The sequence below is a fragment of the Sturnus vulgaris genome, unplaced genomic scaffold (genome assembly GCF_052056855.1).
Source record: "Sturnus vulgaris isolate bStuVul1 unplaced genomic scaffold, bStuVul1.hap1 Scaffold_156, whole genome shotgun sequence".
NCBI lineage: Eukaryota > Metazoa > Chordata > Aves > Passeriformes > Sturnidae > Sturnus > Sturnus vulgaris.
The window spans coordinates 3,251,014-3,268,513 of NW_028276073.1; positions in this window are offsets into that span (position 1 = coordinate 3,251,014).

A 17,500-nucleotide genomic window follows, 5' to 3' on the forward strand; every position below is an offset into this window, starting at 1 on the left:
CCCGACACGCGGTGCGGGGGCTTGGCTGTGCGCGGGCGGCGGCGGCGGCGGCGGCGGCGGCAGCGGCGGCGGCGGCGGCGGCGGCAGCGGCGGCGGCGGGTTTCCCTTCACCGCGCGCGCGCGCGGTGAGAGGGGGATCCGTTTGCTGCCGTCTCCAGGCGGCGAGGTAGACCTGGTGCCGGCGGGGACCCGGGGCGCCGCGCGCCGCACCCATCGCGCCCCATCCACAAGCGTCGTTGGTCGGCGTTTGGGGGGCCAAGACGGTGGCACGCGGAGCCCGGTTCGGCGCCCTGCCGTCCTGGCAGGTGCTGGGTAGACCTGTTGCCCTCGGCCGGCCTTTGTACCTGACGGCCGAATGCTGGGTAGACCTGTTGCCCTCGGCCTGCCGTTTTACCGGCCGGCCTAATGCTGAGTAGACCTGTTGCCCTCTGCCGGCCGTGTTACCGGCCGGCCTAATGCTGGGTAGACCTGTTGCCCTCGGCCGGCCTTTGGACGTGGCGGCCTAATGCTGGGTAGACCTGTTGCCCTCGGCCGGCCTTTGTACCTGACGGCCGAATGCTGGGTAGACCTGTTGCCCTCTGCCGGCCGGCCTAATGCTGGGTAGACCTGTTGCCCTCGGCCGGCCTTTGGACGTGGCGGCCGAATGCTGGGTAGACCTGTTGCCCTCGGCCGGCCTTTGGACGTGGCGGCCGAATGCTGGGTAGACCTGTTGCCCTCGGCCGGCCTTTGGACGTGGCGGCCTAATGCTGGTTAGACCTGTTGCCCTCGGCCGGCCTTTGTACCTGACGGCCGAATGCTGGGTAGACCTGTTGCCCTCGGCCTGCCGTTTTACCGGCCGGCCTAATGCTGAGTAGACCTGTTGCCCTCTGCCGGCCGTGTTACCGGCCGGCCTAATGCTGGGTAGACCTGTTGCCCTCGGCCGGCCTTTGGACGTGGCGGCCTAATGCTGGGTAGACCTGTTGCCCTCGGCCGGCCTTTGTACCTGACGGCCGAATGCTGGGTAGACCTGTTGCCCTCTGCCGGCCGGCCTAATGCTGGGTAGACCTGTTGCCCTCGGCCGGCCTTTGGACGTGGCGGCCTAATGCTGGGTAGACCTGTTGCCCTCGGCCGGCCTTTGGACGTGGCGGCCGAATGCTGGGTAGACCTGTTGCCCTCGGCCGGCCTTTGGACGTGGCGGCCTAATGCTGGGTAGACCTGTTGCCCTCGGCCGGCCTTTGGACGTGGCGGCCGAATGCTGGGTAGACCTGTTGCCCTCGGCCGGCCTTTGGACGTGGCGGCCTAATGCTGGGTAGACCTGTTGCCCTCGGCCGGCCTTTGGACGTGGCGGCCTAATGCTGGGTAGACCTGTTGCCCTCGGCCGGCCGTGTTACCGGCCGGCCTAATGCTGGGTAGACCTGTTGCCCTCGGCCGGCCTTTGGACGTGGCGGCCGAATGCTGGGTAGACCTGTTGCCCTCGGCCGGCCTTTGGACGTGGCGGCCGAATGCTGGGTAGACCTGTTGCCCTCGGCCGGCCTTTGGACGTGGCGGCCGAATGCTGGGTAGACCTGTTGCCCTCGGCCGGCCTTTGGACGTGGCGGCCTAATGCTGGGTAGACCTGTTGCCCTCGGCCGGCCGTGTTACCGGCCGGCCTAATGCTGGGTAGACCTGTTGCCCTCGGCCGGCCTTTGGACGTGGCGGCCGAATGCTGGGTAGACCTGTTGCCCTCGGCCGGCCTTTGGACGTGGCGGCCTAATGCTGGGTAGACCTGTTGCCCTCGGCCGGCCTTTGGACGTGGCGGCCGAATGCTGGGTAGACCTGTTGCCCTCGGCCGGCAGTGTTACCGGCCGGCCTAATGCTGGGTAGACCTGTTGCCCTCGGCCCGCCGTGTTACCGGCCAGCCGAATGCTGGGTAGACCTGTTGCCCTCGGCCGGCCTTTGTACGTGGTGGCCGAATGCTGGGTAGACCTGTTGCCCTCGGCCGGCCTTTGGACGTGGCGGCCTAATGCTGGGTAGACCTGTTGCCCTCGGCCGGCCTTTGGACGTGGCGGCCTAATGCTGGGTAGACCTGTTGCCCTCGGCCGGCCTTTGTACCTGACGGCCGAATGCTGGGTAGACCTGTTGCCCTCGGCCGGCCGTGTTACCGGCCAGCCGAATGCTGGGTAGACCTGTTGCCCTCGGCCGGCCTTTGTACCTGACGGCCGAATGCTGGGTAGACCTGTTGCCCTCTGCCGGCCGTCTTTCCGGCTGGCCTAATGCTGGGTAGACCTGTTGCCCTCGGCCGGCCCTGGTACCGGCCGGCATAATGCTGGGTAGACCTGTTGCCCTCGGCCGGTCTTTGTCTCTGGCCACCCGCGGCGTGGTAGTCCTGTTACCGTCGGCCGGCCTTGCAGCCCGGCCGCCGCGCGATGGCGCCCCGTCTCTTCCATCGGACGCGCGGCCCCCTTGTCGTCTCTGCAGCGGCGAGCACGCCTTCGGCGGTCGGCCTGCACGTCCGGCATGACCGCGGGCACTGGCAGCCCAGCAGGCAGCCCTGCTCTCGCGTCTTCTTCCCCCCGGCGAAAGGCGGGGCGTGAAGGCGGGCGACTTTCGGTCCCAGCCGTGCCCAGGTGTCCCTGCCGGCTCCGTGCGCCAGCATCCACTGGCGAGCTCCGCCGGCCTCTTCCCCAGCCGCGGCCCCTGTCCGCTCCGCCGTCATGGTGCCGGCACCCCACTTCCCCAAGCGCTCCCCGACAGGAGCAGGCAGCGTTGTCGCGCCCCCTCCCCGTGCTCGAATGGACCGCGGCCCTGCTCCGGGCTTCATTTCTGCAGCGCGCTCGCTCGCTCGCTCGCTCGCTCGCGCGCTCCCTCCCTCCCCCCCCCCTCCCCCCTCCCCCCGGCCGCCCACCCGCCGCGCTGCCGCCCTGCCGCAGGCTTGAGCGGCGCCGGGGCGGAGGAGGAAGGAACGCCACCAAAGCAAAAGGCTCCGAGAAAGCTGAACAGAGAGCTTCTTTGACCAGGGACAGACGGCGCCAATCATCCCGCCGCCATCCCTGCTTGTGCACCAGGCTCTCCGCCTGCCGACCTCGGCATCAGCCTCCCGCCGCCGCCGTGTAAACTGCCCGGTGGGACCGTGGGCGGGGGCAGGAAGAGGCTGAAAGTGCTGCCAGGGAGGCTGATGGCGGAGGGCGGGGTCGCCCCCAACCGACAATGGGCAGGGCCCGAGGCAGTCTGAAAGCGCTGCCAGGGAGGCTGATGGCGGAGGGCGGGGTCGCCCCCAACCGACAATGGGCAGGGCCCGAGGCAGTCTGAAAGCGCTGCCAGGGAGGCTGAGGGCGGGGGGCGGGGCGCCCCCAACCGACAATGGGCAGGGCCCGAGGCAGTCTGAAAGCGCTGCCAGGGAGGCTGAGGGCGGGGGGCGGGGCGCCCCCAGCCGACAATGGGCAGGGGCCCGAGAGAGTCTGAAAGCGCTGCCAGGGAGGCTGACGGCGGGGGGCAGGGCGCCCCCAGCCGACAATGGGCAGGGGCGGGGAAAGTCTGAAAGCGCTGCATGGGAGGTTGATGGCGGAGGGCGGGCTCGCCCCCAGCGTTAATGGGTGGCTGCGGAAGACGGGGCAGGGACAGGGAGAGGGCAGGCGGCTTCGTGCCGGCCCCGGGCGCCTCGACAGCGAGCCCTCACGGCCCCCCAAACCCGCGCCGAGGCCCCAAGAGCTCTGCAGACCTTCCGCGGAAGAACCGGCCCGAAAGCGGCCACCCGCTTGCCGACGGCGGCGCCGGTCGCCTCGATGCAGCCGCCTCCGTGGGGCGGGAAGGGGCAGGGCGAGTTGTGCCAGGGCGCGGCGGCTTTGGGCCGAGTTTCGCTGCACGTACGTGCTTCCCCTGGCTGTGCTGCGGCCCGTGAGGTTCTGTTTTGTGGTGGGGGGGGGCTCTGTAGGTAGGGTCTCTGGGGGACGGGGGAGGAGGCGTGGGGTAGGGAGGACGCCGTTTGGGGGGGTCAGTGTGTCAGCAGGGCGAGAACCGGGCACAGGCCCTCCGTCAGCTCGGCTGTGGGCCCAAAGGGATCACAAATAAGATTTGGCAAGAGTTTTGTTTTCCGGAAAAGATTTTCTTTCCGAGTAAATAGAAGAGGCAATCATTCAAAAAAGGCAAAGAGGAAATGAAACAAATCAAATCAAATCAAAACAAAACAAAACAAAACGAAATAAAATAAAATAATAAAATGAAATGAAAAGAAATGAAATGAAATGAAATGATGAAATAAAATGTTGTCGAAAATATGTCTTGGTCTTGAAATCGATTCTGCCGGGCGGGGCAAGGCTGCTGGAGCACTTGGGCTCCGGAGCGTTAAGAGGCTGTGGGGTTTCCCCGGCTCCGAGATGGTACAAGGATGCCTCGTCTACCCGGATCCGCGAAACGTGGCCCGTCCCGCGGCGGCCAGGTCGACGCGGCTCCGGGGCCGGTGGCGTGGGACCGCCGTCGCCGGCGAAGGCGCAGCGGCGGCGGCCGTGGCCGCGACGACCAGGTCTACACGACTCCGGGAAACTTGGCCGGTCCCGCGGCGGCCAGGTCTACTGGGCTCCGGGATGGGCGGCCGCCGTGGCCGCGGCGACCAGGTCTACCCGCCTCCGGGACCGGCGGCGTGGGTCCGCCGTCGAGGGCGAGGGCGCTGCGACGGCCGCGGCGACCGGGTCTACCTAGCTCCGGTGCGACCCGGGCTGCGTGCAGCATGGCGAAGGTAGACCTGTGGTCCGCATCACGGCGTGGGCAGACCTGGTGTCCGCAGCATGGAGCGGGTAGACATGTTGTCCGCCGCATGGAGTGGGTAGACCTGTTGTCCGCGTAATGGAGTAGTTAGACCTGGTGTCCGCAGCTTGGAGTGGGTAGACCTGTTGTCCGCAGCAAGCCGTGGGTAGACCTGGTGTCCGCAGCATGCCCTGGGTAGACCTGGTGTCCGCAGCTTGGTAGACCTGTTGCCCGTTTCATGGCTGGGTAGACCTGGTGTCCGCAGCAAGCCGTGGGTAGACCTGGTGTCCGCAGCTTGGTAGACCTGTTGCCCGTTTCATGGCTGGGTAGACCTGTTGTCCGCAGCATTGAGTTGGTAGACCTGGTGTCCGCAGCATGCCCTGGGTAGACCTGGTGTCCGCAGCTTGGTAGACCTGTTGCCCGTTTCATGGCTGGGTAGACCTGTTGTCCGCAGCATTGAGTGGGTAGACCTGGTGTCCGCAGCATGCCCTGGGTAGACCTGGTGTCCGCAGCTTGGTAGACCTGTTGCCCGTTTCATGGCTGGGTAGACCTGGTGTCCGCAGCAAGCCGTGAGTAGACCTGTTGCCCGTTTCATGGCTGGGTAGACCTGGTGTCCGCAGCATGCCCTGGGTAGACCTGGTGTCCGCAGCTTGGTAGACCTGTTGCCCGTTTCATGGCTGGGTAGACCTGTTGTCCGCAGCAAGCCGTGGGTAGACCTGGTGTCCGCAGCTTGGTAGACCTGTTGCCCGTTTCATGGCTGGGTAGACCTGGTGTCCGCAGCTTGGTAGACCTGTTGCCCGTTTCATGGCTGGGTAGACCTGGTGTCCGCAGCAAGCCGTGAGTAGACCTGTTGCCCGTTTCATGGCTGGGTAGACCTGGTGTCCGCAGCATGCCCTGGGTAGACCTGGTGTCCGCAGCTTGGTAGACCTGTTGCCCGTTTCATGGCTGGGTAGACCTGTTGTCCGCAGCAAGCCGTGAGTAGACCTGTTGCCCGTTTCATGGCTGGGTAGACCTGTTGTCCGCAGCATGCCCTGGGTAGACCTGGTGTCCGCAGCTTGGTAGACCTGTTGCCCGTTTCATGGCTGGGTAGACCTGGTGTCCGCAGCATTGAGTTGGTAGACCTGGTGTCCGCTACATACCCTGGGTAGACCTGGTGTCCGCAGCTTGGTAGACCTGTTGCCCGTTTCATGGCTGGGTAGACCTGGTGTCCGCAGCATTGAGTTGGTAGACCTGGTGTCCGCAGCATGCCCTGGGTAGACCTGTTGTCCGCAGCTTGGTAGACCTGTTGCCCGATTCATGGCTGGGTAGACCTGGTGTCCGCAGCAAGCCGTGAGTAGACCTGTTGCCCGTTTCATGGCTGGGTAGACCTGGTGTCCGCAGCATGCCCTGGGTAGACCTGGTGTCCGCAGCTTGGTAGACCTGTTGCCCGTTTCATGGCTGGGTAGACCTGGTGTCCGCAGCAAGCCGTGAGTAGACCTGTTGCCCGTTTCATGGCTGGGTAGACCTGGTGTCCGCAGCATGCCCTGGGTAGACCTGGTGTCCGCAGCTTGGTAGACCTGTTGCCCGTTTCATGGCTGGGTAGACCTGGTGTCCGCAGCATGCCCTGGGTAGACCTGGTGTCCGCAGCTTGGTAGACCTGTTGCCCGTTTCATGGCTGGGTAGACCTGGTGTCCGCAGCATTGAGTTGGTAGACCTGGTGTCCGCAGCAAGCCGTGGGTAGACCTGGTGTCCGCAGCTTGGTAGACCTGTTGCCCGTTTCATGGCTGGGTAGACCTGTTGTCCGCAGCATTGAGTTGGTAGACCTGTTGCCCGTTTCATGGCTGGGTAGACCTGGTGTCCGCAGCTTGGTAGACCTGTTGCCCGTTTCATGGCTGGGTAGACTTGGTGTCCGCAGCAAGCCGTGAGTAGACCTGGTGCCCGTTTCATGGCTGGGTAGACCTGGTGTCCGCAGCAAGCCGTGGGTAGACCTGGTGTCCGCAGCTTGGTAGACCTGTTGCCCGATTCATGGCTGGGTAGACCTGTTGTCCGCAGCATTGAGTGGGTAGACCTGGTGTCCGCAGCATGCCCTGGGTAGACCTGGTGTCCGCAGCTTGGTAGACCTGTTGCCCGTTTCATGGCTGGGTAGACCTGGTGTCCGCAGCAAGCCGTGGGTAGACCTGGTGTCCGCAGCATGCCCTGGGTAGACCTGGTGTCCGCAGCTTGGTAGACCTGTTGCCCGATTCATGCCTGGGTAGACCTGTTGTCCGCAGCAAGCCGTGGGTAGACCTGGTGTCCGCAGCATGCCCTGGGTAGACCTGGTGTCCGCAGCTTGGTAGACCTGTTGCCCGTTTCATGGCTGGGTAGACCTGGTGTCCGCAGCAAGCCGTGAGTAGACCTGTTGCCCGTTTCATGGCTGGGTAGACCTGGTGTCCGCAGCATGCCCTGGGTAGACCTGGTGTCCGCAGCTTGGTAGACCTGTTGCCCGTTTCATGGCTGGGTAGACCTGGTGTCCGCAGCAAGCCGTGAGTAGACCTGTTGCCCGTTTCATGGCTGGGTAGACCTGGTGTCCGCAGCATGCCCTGGGTAGACCTGGTGTCCGCAGCTTGGTAGACCTGTTGCCCGTTTCATGGCTGGGTAGACCTGTTGTCCGCAGCAAGCCGTGGGTAGACCTGGTGTCCGGAGCTTGGTAGACCTGTTGCCCGATTCATGCCTGGGTAGACCTGTTGTCCGCAGCATTGAGTGGGTAGACCTGGTGTCCGCAGCATGCCCTGGGTAGACCTGGTGTCCGCAGCTTGGTAGACCTGTTGCCCGTTTCATGGCTGGGTAGACCTGTTGTCCGCAGCAAGCCGTGAGTAGACCTGTTGCCCGTTTCATGGCTGGGTAGACCTGGTGTCCGCAGCATGCCCTGGGTAGACCTGGTGTCCGCAGCTTGGTAGACCTGTTGCCCGTTTCATGGCTGGGTAGACCTGTTGTCCGCAGCAAGCCGTGGGTAGACCTGGTGTCCGGAGCTTGGTAGACCTGTTGCCCGATTCATGCCTGGGTAGACCTGTTGTCCGCAGCATTGAGTGGGTAGACCTGGTGTCCGCAGCATGCCCTGGGTAGACCTGTTGTCCGCAGCTTGGTAGACCTGTTGCCCGTTTCATGGCTGGGTAGACCTGTTGTCCGCAGCAAGCCGTGAGTAGACCTGTTGCCCGTTTCATGGCTGGGTAGACCTGTTGTCCGCAGCATGCCCTGGGTAGACCTGGTGTCCGCAGCTTGGTAGACCTGTTGCCCGTTTCATGGCTGGGTAGACCTGGTGTCCGCAGCAAGCCGTGGGTAGACCTGGTGTCCGCAGCATGCCCTGGGTAGACCTGGTGTCCGCAGCTTGGTAGACCTGTTGCCCGTTTCATGGCTGGGTAGACCTGTTGTCCGCAGCAAGCCGTGGGTAGACCTGGTGTCCGGAGCTTGGTAGACCTGTTGCCCGATTCATGCCTGGGTAGACCTGTTGTCCGCAGCATTGAGTGGGTAGACCTGGTGTCCGCAGCATGCCCTGGGTAGACCTGGTGTCCGCAGCTTGGTAGACCTGTTGCCCGTTTCATGGCTGGGTAGACCTGTTGTCCGCAGCATTGAGTTGGTAGACCTGTTGCCCGTTTCATGGCTGGGTAGACCTGGTGTCCGCAGCTTGGTAGACCTGTTGCCCGTTTCATGGCTGGGTAGACCTGGTGTCCGCAGCAAGCCGTGAGTAGACCTGGTGCCCGTTTCATGGCTGGGTAGACCTGTTGTCCGCAGCAAGCCGTGGGTAGACCTGGTGTCCGCAGCTTGGTAGACCTGTTGCCCGATTCATGGCTGGGTAGACCTGTTGTCCGCAGCATTGAGTGGGTAGACCTGGTGTCCGCAGCATGCCCTGGGTAGACCTGTTGCCCGCAGCATTGAGTTGGTAGACCTGTTGCCCGTTTCATGGCTGGGTAGACCTGGTGTCCGCAGCATTGAGTTGGTAGACCTGGTGTCCGCAGCATGCCCTGGGTAGACCTGGTGTCCGCAGCTTGGTAGACCTGTTGCCCGTTTCATGCCTGGGTAGACCTGTTGTCCGCAGCAAGCCGTGGGTAGACCTGGTGTCCGCAGCATGCCCTGGGTAGACCTGGTGTCCGCAGCTTGGTAGACCTGTTGCCCGTTTCATGGCTGGGTAGACCTGTTGTCCGCAGCATTGAGTTGGTAGACCTGTTGCCCGTTTCATGGCTGGGTAGACCTGGTGTCCGCAGCATTGAGTGAGTAGACCTGTTGCCCGTTTCATGGCTGGGTAGACCTGGTGTCCGCAGCTTGGTAGACCTGTTGCCCGTTTCATGGCTGGGTAGACCTGGTGTCCGCAGCATGCCCTGGGTAGACCTGGTGTCCGCAGCTTGGTAGACCTGTTGCCCGTTTCATGGCTGGGTAGACCTGGTGTCCGCAGCAAGCCGTGGGTAGACCTGGTGTCCGCAGCTTGGTAGACCTGTTGCCCGTTTCATGGCTGGGTAGACCTGGTGTCCGCAGCATTGAGTTGGTAGACCTGTTGTCCGCAGCAAGCCGTGGGTAGACCTGGTGTCCGCAGCATGCCCTGGGTAGACCTGGTGTCCGCAGCTTGGTAGACCTCTTGCCCGTTTCATGGCTGGGTAGACCTGTTGTCCGCAGCAAGCCGTGGGTAGACCTGGTGTCCGCAGCATGCCCTGGGTAGACCTGGTGTCCGCAGCTTGGTAGACCTGTTGCCCGTTTCATGGCTGGGTAGACCTGGTGTCCGCAGCAAGCCGTGAGTAGACCTGTTGCCCGTTTCATGGCTGGGTAGACCTGGTGTCCGCAGCATGCCCTGGGTAGACCTGGTGTCCGCAGCTTGGTAGACCTATTGCCCGTTTCATGGCTGGGTAGACCTGGTGTCCGCAGCAAGCCGTGAGTAGACCTGTTGCCCGTTTCATGGCTGGGTAGACCTGGTGTCCGCAGCATGCCCTGGGTAGACCTGGTGTCCGCAGCTTGGTAGACCTGTTGCCCGTTTCATGGCTGGGTAGACCTGGTGTCCGCAGCAAGCCGTGGGTAGACCTGGTGTCCGCAGCTTGGTAGACCTGTTGCCCGATTCATGCCTGGGTAGACCTGTTGTCCGCAGCAAGCCGTGGGTAGACCTGGTGTCCGCAGCTTGGTAGACCTGTTGCCCGATTCATGCCTGGGTAGACCTGTTGCCCGCAGCATTGAGTTGGTAGACCTGTTGCCCGTTTCATGGCTGGGTAGACCTGGTGTCCGCAGCATTGAGTTGGTAGACCTGGTGTCCGCAGCATGCCCTGGGTAGACCTGGTGTCCGCAGCTTGGTAGACCTGTTGCCCGTTTCATGGCTGGGTAGACCTGTTGTCCGCAGCATTGAGTTGGTAGACCTGGTGTCCGCAGCATGCCCTGGGTAGACCTGGTGTCCGCAGCTTGGTAGACCTGTTGCCCGTTTCATGGCTGGGTAGACCTGGTGTCCGCAGCTTGGTAGACCTGTTGCCTGTTTCATGGCTGGGTAGACCTGGTGTCCGCAGCAAGCCGTGAGTAGACCTGTTGCCCGTTTCATGGCTGGGTAGACCTGGTGTCCGCAGCATGCCCTGGGTAGACCTGGTGTCCGCAGCTTGGTAGACCTGTTGCCCGTTTCATGGCTGGGTAGACCTGTTGTCCGCTGCAAGCCGTGAGTAGACCTGTTGCCCGTTTCATGGCTGGGTAGACCTGGTGTCCGCAGCATGCCCTGGGTAGACCTGGTGTCCGCAGCTTGGTAGACCTGTTGCCCGTTTCATGGCTGGGTAGACCTGTTGTCCGCAGCATTGAGTGGGTAGACCTGTTGCCCGTTTCATGGCTGGGTAGACCTGTTGTCCGCAGCAAGCCGTGGGTAGACCTGGTGTCCGGAGCTTGGTAGACCTGTTGCCCGATTCATGCCTGGGTAGACCTGTTGTCCGCAGCAAGCCGTGGGTAGACCTGGTGTCCGCAGCATGCCCTGGGTAGACCTGGTGTCCGCAGCTTGGTAGACCTGTTGCCCGTTTCATGGCTGGGTAGACCTGGTGTCCGCAGCAAGCCGTGAGTAGACCTGTTGCCCGTTTCATGGCTGGGTAGACCTGGTGTCCGCAGCATGCCCTGGGTAGACCTGGTGTCCGCAGCTTGGTTGACCTGTTGCCCGTTTCATGGCTGGGTAGACCTGTTGTCCGCAGCAAGCCGTGGGTAGACCTGGTGTCCGCAGCATGCCCTGGGTAGACCTGGTGTCCGCAGCCTGGTAGACCTGTTGCCCGTTTCATGGCTGGGTAGACCTGGTGTCCGCAGCAAGCCGTGGGTAGACCTGGTGTCCGCAGCATGCCCTGGGTAGACCTGGTGTCCGCAGCTTGGTAGACCTGTTGCCCGTTTCATGGCTGGGTAGACCTGGTGTCCGCAGCAAGCCGTGAGTAGACCTGTTGCCCGTTTCATGGCTGGGTAGACCTGTTGTCCGCAGCATGCCCTGGGTAGACCTGTTGTCCGCAGCTTGGTAGACCTGTTGCCCGTTTCATGGCTGGGTAGGCCTGGTGTCCGCAGCATGCCCTGGGTAGACCTGGTGTCCGCAGCTTGGTAGACCTGTTGCCCGTTTCATGGCTGGGTAGACCTGGTGTCCGCAGCAAGCCGTGGGTAGACCTGGTGTCCGCAGCTTGGTAGACCTGTTGCCCGATTCATGCCTGGGTAGACCTGTTGTCCGCAGCATTGAGTGGGTAGACCTGGTGTCCGCAGCTTGGTAGACCTGTTGCCCGTTTCATGGCTGGGTAGACCTGTTGTCCGCAGCATTGAGTTGGTAGACCTGTTGCCCGTTTCATGGCTGGGTAGACCTGGTGTCCGCAGCATTGAGTGAGTAGACCTGTTGCCCGTTTCATGGCTGGGTAGACCTGGTGTCCGCAGCTTGGTAGACCTGTTGCCCGTTTCATGGCTGGGTAGACCTGGTGTCCGCAGCATGCCCTGGGTAGACCTGGTGTCCGCAGCTTGGTAGACCTGTTGCCCGTTTCATGGCTGGGTAGACCTGGTGTCCGCAGCATTGAGTTGGTAGACCTGTTGTCCGCAGCAAGCCGTGGGTAGACCTGGTGTCCGCAGCATGCCCTGGGTAGACCTGGTGTCCGCAGCTTGGTAGACCTGTTGCCCGATTCATGCCTGGGTAGACCTGTTGTCCGCAGCAAGCCGTGGGTAGACCTGGTGTCCGCAGCATGCCCTGGGTAGACCTGGTGTCCGCAGCTTGGTAGACCTGTTGCCCGTTTCATGGCTGGGTAGACCTGGTGTCCGCAGCAAGCCGTGAGTAGACCTGTTGCCCGTTTCATGGCTGGGTAGACCTGGTGTCCGCAGCATGCCCTGGGTAGACCTGGTGTCCGCAGCTTGGTAGACCTGTTGCCCGTTTCATGGCTGGGTAGACCTGGTGTCCGCAGCAAGCCGTGAGTAGACCTGTTGCCCGTTTCATGGCTGGGTAGACCTGGTGTCCGCAGCATGCCCTGGGTAGACCTGGTGTCCGCAGCTTGGTAGACCTGTTGCCCGTTTCATGGCTGGGTAGACCTGTTGTCCGCAGCAAGCCGTGGGTAGACCTGGTGTCCGGAGCTTGGTAGACCTGTTGCCCGATTCATGCCTGGGTAGACCTGTTGTCCGCAGCATTGAGTGGGTAGACCTGGTGTCCGCAGCATGCCCTGGGTAGACCTGGTGTCCGCAGCTTGGTAGACCTGTTGCCCGTTTCATGGCTGGGTAGACCTGTTGTCCGCAGCAAGCCGTGAGTAGACCTGTTGCCCGTTTCATGGCTGGGTAGACCTGGTGTCCGCAGCATGCCCTGGGTAGACCTGGTGTCCGCAGCTTGGTAGACCTGTTGCCCGTTTCATGGCTGGGTAGACCTGTTGTCCGCAGCAAGCCGTGGGTAGACCTGGTGTCCGGAGCTTGGTAGACCTGTTGCCCGATTCATGCCTGGGTAGACCTGTTGTCCGCAGCATTGAGTGGGTAGACCTGGTGTCCGCAGCATGCCCTGGGTAGACCTGTTGTCCGCAGCTTGGTAGACCTGTTGCCCGTTTCATGGCTGGGTAGACCTGTTGTCCGCAGCAAGCCGTGAGTAGACCTGTTGCCCGTTTCATGGCTGGGTAGACCTGTTGTCCGCAGCATGCCCTGGGTAGACCTGGTGTCCGCAGCTTGGTAGACCTGTTGCCCGTTTCATGGCTGGGTAGACCTGGTGTCCGCAGCAAGCCGTGGGTAGACCTGGTGTCCGCAGCATGCCCTGGGTAGACCTGGTGTCCGCAGCTTGGTAGACCTGTTGCCCGTTTCATGGCTGGGTAGACCTGTTGTCCGCAGCAAGCCGTGGGTAGACCTGGTGTCCGGAGCTTGGTAGACCTGTTGCCCGATTCATGCCTGGGTAGACCTGTTGTCCGCAGCATTGAGTGGGTAGACCTGGTGTCCGCAGCATGCCCTGGGTAGACCTGGTGTCCGCAGCTTGGTAGACCTGTTGCCCGTTTCATGGCTGGGTAGACCTGGTGTCCGCAGCAAGCCGTGAGTAGACCTGTTGCCCGTTTCATGGCTGGGTAGACCTGGTGTCCGCAGCATGCCCTGGGTAGACCTGGTGTCCGCAGCTTGGTAGACCTGTTGCCCGTTTCATGGCTGGGTAGACCTGTTGTCCGCAGCAAGCCGTGGGTAGACCTGGTGTCCGGAGCTTGGTAGACCTGTTGCCCGATTCATGCCTGGGTAGACCTGTTGTCCGCAGCATTGAGTGGGTAGACCTGGTGTCCGCAGCATGCCCTGGGTAGACCTGTTGTCCGCAGCTTGGTAGACCTGTTGCCCGTTTCATGGCTGGGTAGACCTGGTGTCCGCAGCAAGCCGTGAGTAGACCTGTTGCCCGTTTCATGGCTGGGTAGACCTGGTGTCCGCAGCATGCCCTGGGTAGACCTGGTGTCCGCAGCTTGGTAGACCTGTTGCCCGTTTCATGGCTGGGTAGACCTGGTGTCCGCAGCAAGCCGTGGGTAGACCTGGTGTCCGCAGCATGCCCTGGGTAGACCTGGTGTCCGCAGCTTGGTAGACCTGTTGCCCGTTTCATGGCTGGGTAGACCTGGTGTCCGCAGCAAGCCGTGGGTAGACCTGGTGTCCGCAGCATGCCCTGGGTAGACCTGGTGTCCGCAGCTTGGTAGACCTGTTGCCCGTTTCATGGCTGGGTAGACCTGGTGTCCGCAGCAAGCCGTGGGTAGACCTGGTGTCCGGAGCTTGGTAGACCTGTTGCCCGATTCATGCCTGGGTAGACCTGTTGTCCGCAGCATTGAGTGGGTAGACCTGGTGTCCGCAGCATGCCCTGGGTAGACCTGGTGTCCGCAGCTTGGTAGACCTGTTGCCCGTTTCATGGCTGGGTAGACCTGTTGTCCGCAGCAAGCCGTGGGTAGACCTGGTGTCCGGAGCTTGGTAGACCTGTTGCCCGATTCATGCCTGGGTAGACCTGTTGTCCGCAGCATTGAGTGGGTAGACCTGGTGTCCGCAGCATGCCCTGGGTAGACCTGTTGTCCGCAGCTTGGTAGACCTGTTGCCCGTTTCATGGCTGGGTAGACCTGTTGTCCGCAGCAAGCCGTGAGTAGACCTGTTGCCCGTTTCATGGCTGGGTAGACCTGGTGTCCGCAGCATGCCCTGGGTAGACCTGGTGTCCGCAGCTTGGTAGACCTGTTGCCCGTTTCATGGCTGGGTAGACCTGTTGTCCGCAGCAAGCCGTGGGTAGACCTGGTGTCCGCAGCATGCCCTGGGTAGACCTGGTGTCCGCAGCTTGGTAGACCTGTTGCCCGTTTCATGGCTGGGTAGACCTGGTGTCCGCAGCAAGCCGTGGGTAGACCTGGTGTCCGCAGCATGCCCTGGGTAGACCTGGTGTCCGCAGCTTGGTAGACCTGTTGCCCGTTTCATGGCTGGGTAGACCTGTTGTCCGCAGCAAGCCGTGGGTAGACCTGGTGTCCGCAGCATGCCCTGGGTAGACCTGGTGTCCGCAGCTTGGTAGACCTGTTGCCCGTTTCATGCCCTGGGTAGACCTGTTGTCCGCAGCTGGGTAGACCTGTTGTCCGCAGCAAGCCGTGGGTAGACCTGGTGTCCGCAGCATGCCCTGGGTAGACCTGGTGTCCGCAGCTTGGTAGACCTGTTGCCCGTTTCATGGCTGGGTAGACCTGGTGTCCGCAGCAAGCCGTGGGTAGACCTGGTGTCCGCAGCATGCCCTGGGTAGACCTGGTGTCCGCAGCTTGGTAGACCTGTTGCCCGTTTCATGGCTGGGTAGACCTGGTGTCCGCAGCAAGCCGTGGGTAGACCTGGTGTCCGCAGCATGCCCTGGGTAGACCTGGTGTCCGCAGCTTGGTAGACCTGTTGCCCGTTTCATGGCTGGGTAGACCTGGTGTCCGCAGCAAGCCGTGGGTAGACCTGGTGTCCGGAGCTTGGTAGACCTGTTGCCCGATTCATGCCTGGGTAGACCTGTTGTCCGCAGCATTGAGTGGGTAGACCTGGTGTCCGCAGCATGCCCTGGGTAGACCTGTTGTCCGCAGCTTGGTAGACCTGTTGCCCGTTTCATGGCTGGGTAGACCTGTTGTCCGCAGCAAGCCGTGGGTAGACCTGGTGTCCGGAGCTTGGTAGACCTGTTGCCCGATTCATGCCTGGGTAGACCTGTTGTCCGCAGCATTGAGTGGGTAGACCTGGTGTCCGCAGCATGCCCTGGGTAGACCTGTTGTCCGCAGCTTGGTAGACCTGTTGCCCGTTTCATGGCTGGGTAGACCTGTTGTCCGCAGCAAGCCGTGAGTAGACCTGTTGCCCGTTTCCTGGCTGGGTAGACCTGGTGTCCGCAGCATGCCCTGGGTAGACCTGGTGTCCGCAGCTTGGTAGACCTGTTGCCCGTTTCATGGCTGGGTAGACCTGTTGTCCGCAGCATTGAGTGGGTAGACCTGGTGTCCGCAGCATGCCCTGGGTAGACCTGGTGTCCGCAGCTTGGTAGACCTGTTGCCCGTTTCATGGCTGGGTAGACCTGGTGTCCGCAGCAAGCCGTGGGTAGACCTGGTGTCCGCAGCATGCCCTGGGTAGACCTGGTGTCCGCAGCTTGGTAGACCTGTTGCCCGTTTCATGGCTGGGTAGACCTGTTGTCCGCAGCAAGCCGTGGGTAGACCTGGTGTCCGCAGCATGCCCTGGGTAGACCTGGTGTCCGCAGCTTGGTAGACCTGTTGCCCGTTTCATGCCCTGGGTAGACCTGTTGTCCGCAGCTGGGTAGACCTGTTGTCCGCAGCAAGCCGTGGGTAGACCTGGTGTCCGCAGCATGCCCTGGGTAGACCTGGTGTCCGCAGCTTGGTAGACCTGTTGCCCGTTTCATGGCTGGGTAGACCTGTTGTCCGCAGCAAGCCGTCGGTAGACCTGTTGCCCGTTTCATGGCTGGTAGACCTGTTGTCCGCCGCCGGCCTGGAAGTACTCCAAGGGGTCGCTGTTTCTCGCTGCCTCCGGCTATGTCATCGTAGAAGGCGGCGTGCGCCACTGCGCCCCCTCGGTCACGTACATCGGTTCTCTTTCCGGCCTCCGCCGCTTCGGGCCCATCTGTCCGTATTATGGGAACGAGGTGACGGGCCGTATCCCCACAGGCTGTTGCCGTGCCTGTGTCCGTGGCGGAGAAGGGCGGACGCGCGTGCGGTCGCCAGGGCCAGAAGAACACCGCCGATGTCGGGGCGAGTCGCGTGGCTTCGTCCGGCTTCCCGTCTTACCCAGTTCGACTGGGACAGGTTAGCCCAGAGAGAGAGACCGATGCGATCCGAGAGCCGCTCCCCGGCCCAGGCGAGGCTGCGTGCTCAGTCGGGGGAGAAGCGAGAAAGCCCCCAGAGAGACCGATGCGATCCGAGAGCCGCTCCCCGGCCCAGGCCGAGGCTGCGTGTTCAGTCCGGGGGAGAAGCGAGAAAGCCCCCAGAGAGAGCGATGCGATCCGAGAGCCACCGCGCTCCCCCGGCCCAGGCGAGGCTGCGTTGTTCCAGGCGGGGGAGAAGCGAGAAAAAGGCCCAGAGAGAGGGCGAGAAAGCCGCGAGTGTGTCCCGCTCCGGCCCGGCTGCTGCCGGTTTCGTGACAACGGGGAGCCGGGCGCCTGCTCGCTCCCCCGGGGATGGTGGCGGGCGAGGCGGCGGCGCCTCGCCCCTTTTCTGCCCGGCCTTAAGCCGGGGCCCCGCCCGCTCGCCGGGTGCGGCATTTCTTCGGCTGTCGGTCCCGGTGCACGCTGGTGGCCGGCAGCCGGGGCTGGATTTCTGTGGGGCCGGCCCGGGGTTGTGTTGAGCCTGCCCGGGCTTTCCCTGGCCCCCCTCCCCGAGAGCCCCCCGGGCGTGGCTCGCTTGGCCGAGGTTGGCTGCGCCTCGTTTCCCGCTCCCGACCTGTGTTGCCAGAGTTGTGTCCGTATCGAAAGGGCAGCGGGGGACATGCAGTGGGGCGTGTGGCCTCGCCTCTCGGCTTCGCTTGCTTGCCTGCGAAGGGGGGCTCGGTGACGGGAGTGTCCGGCCCTGCCGTGTGTTGTTGAAGTCGTCCCCCTTCCTCGGCCCTAAGCCGGGGACCCGCGTGTAGCGGGCAGAATTTTTCCGGGGCGGCGGTCGGCCGCGGTGGCCGGCCGTGTCCCCCCCCCCAGGACGGACCCCGCAACCCAACAGAGAGCGAGCGAGCGAGTGAGCCCCCGAGAGTGTGTCGTGGGCGGGGCGGCGGCGCCTCGCCCTTTCTCGGTATCGGCCGGGCGCGATCGAGGCACCGTGCCGGGGCGGCCCGTGGTGTCTGGCCTGCCCCGGCTGCCGTGGTTGCCGTTGCCGGCGGGGGCTGGGTTTTGCGAGCGGCTCCGTTCTTTTTTATTAAAGCGTGCCGGTGTGCGGGG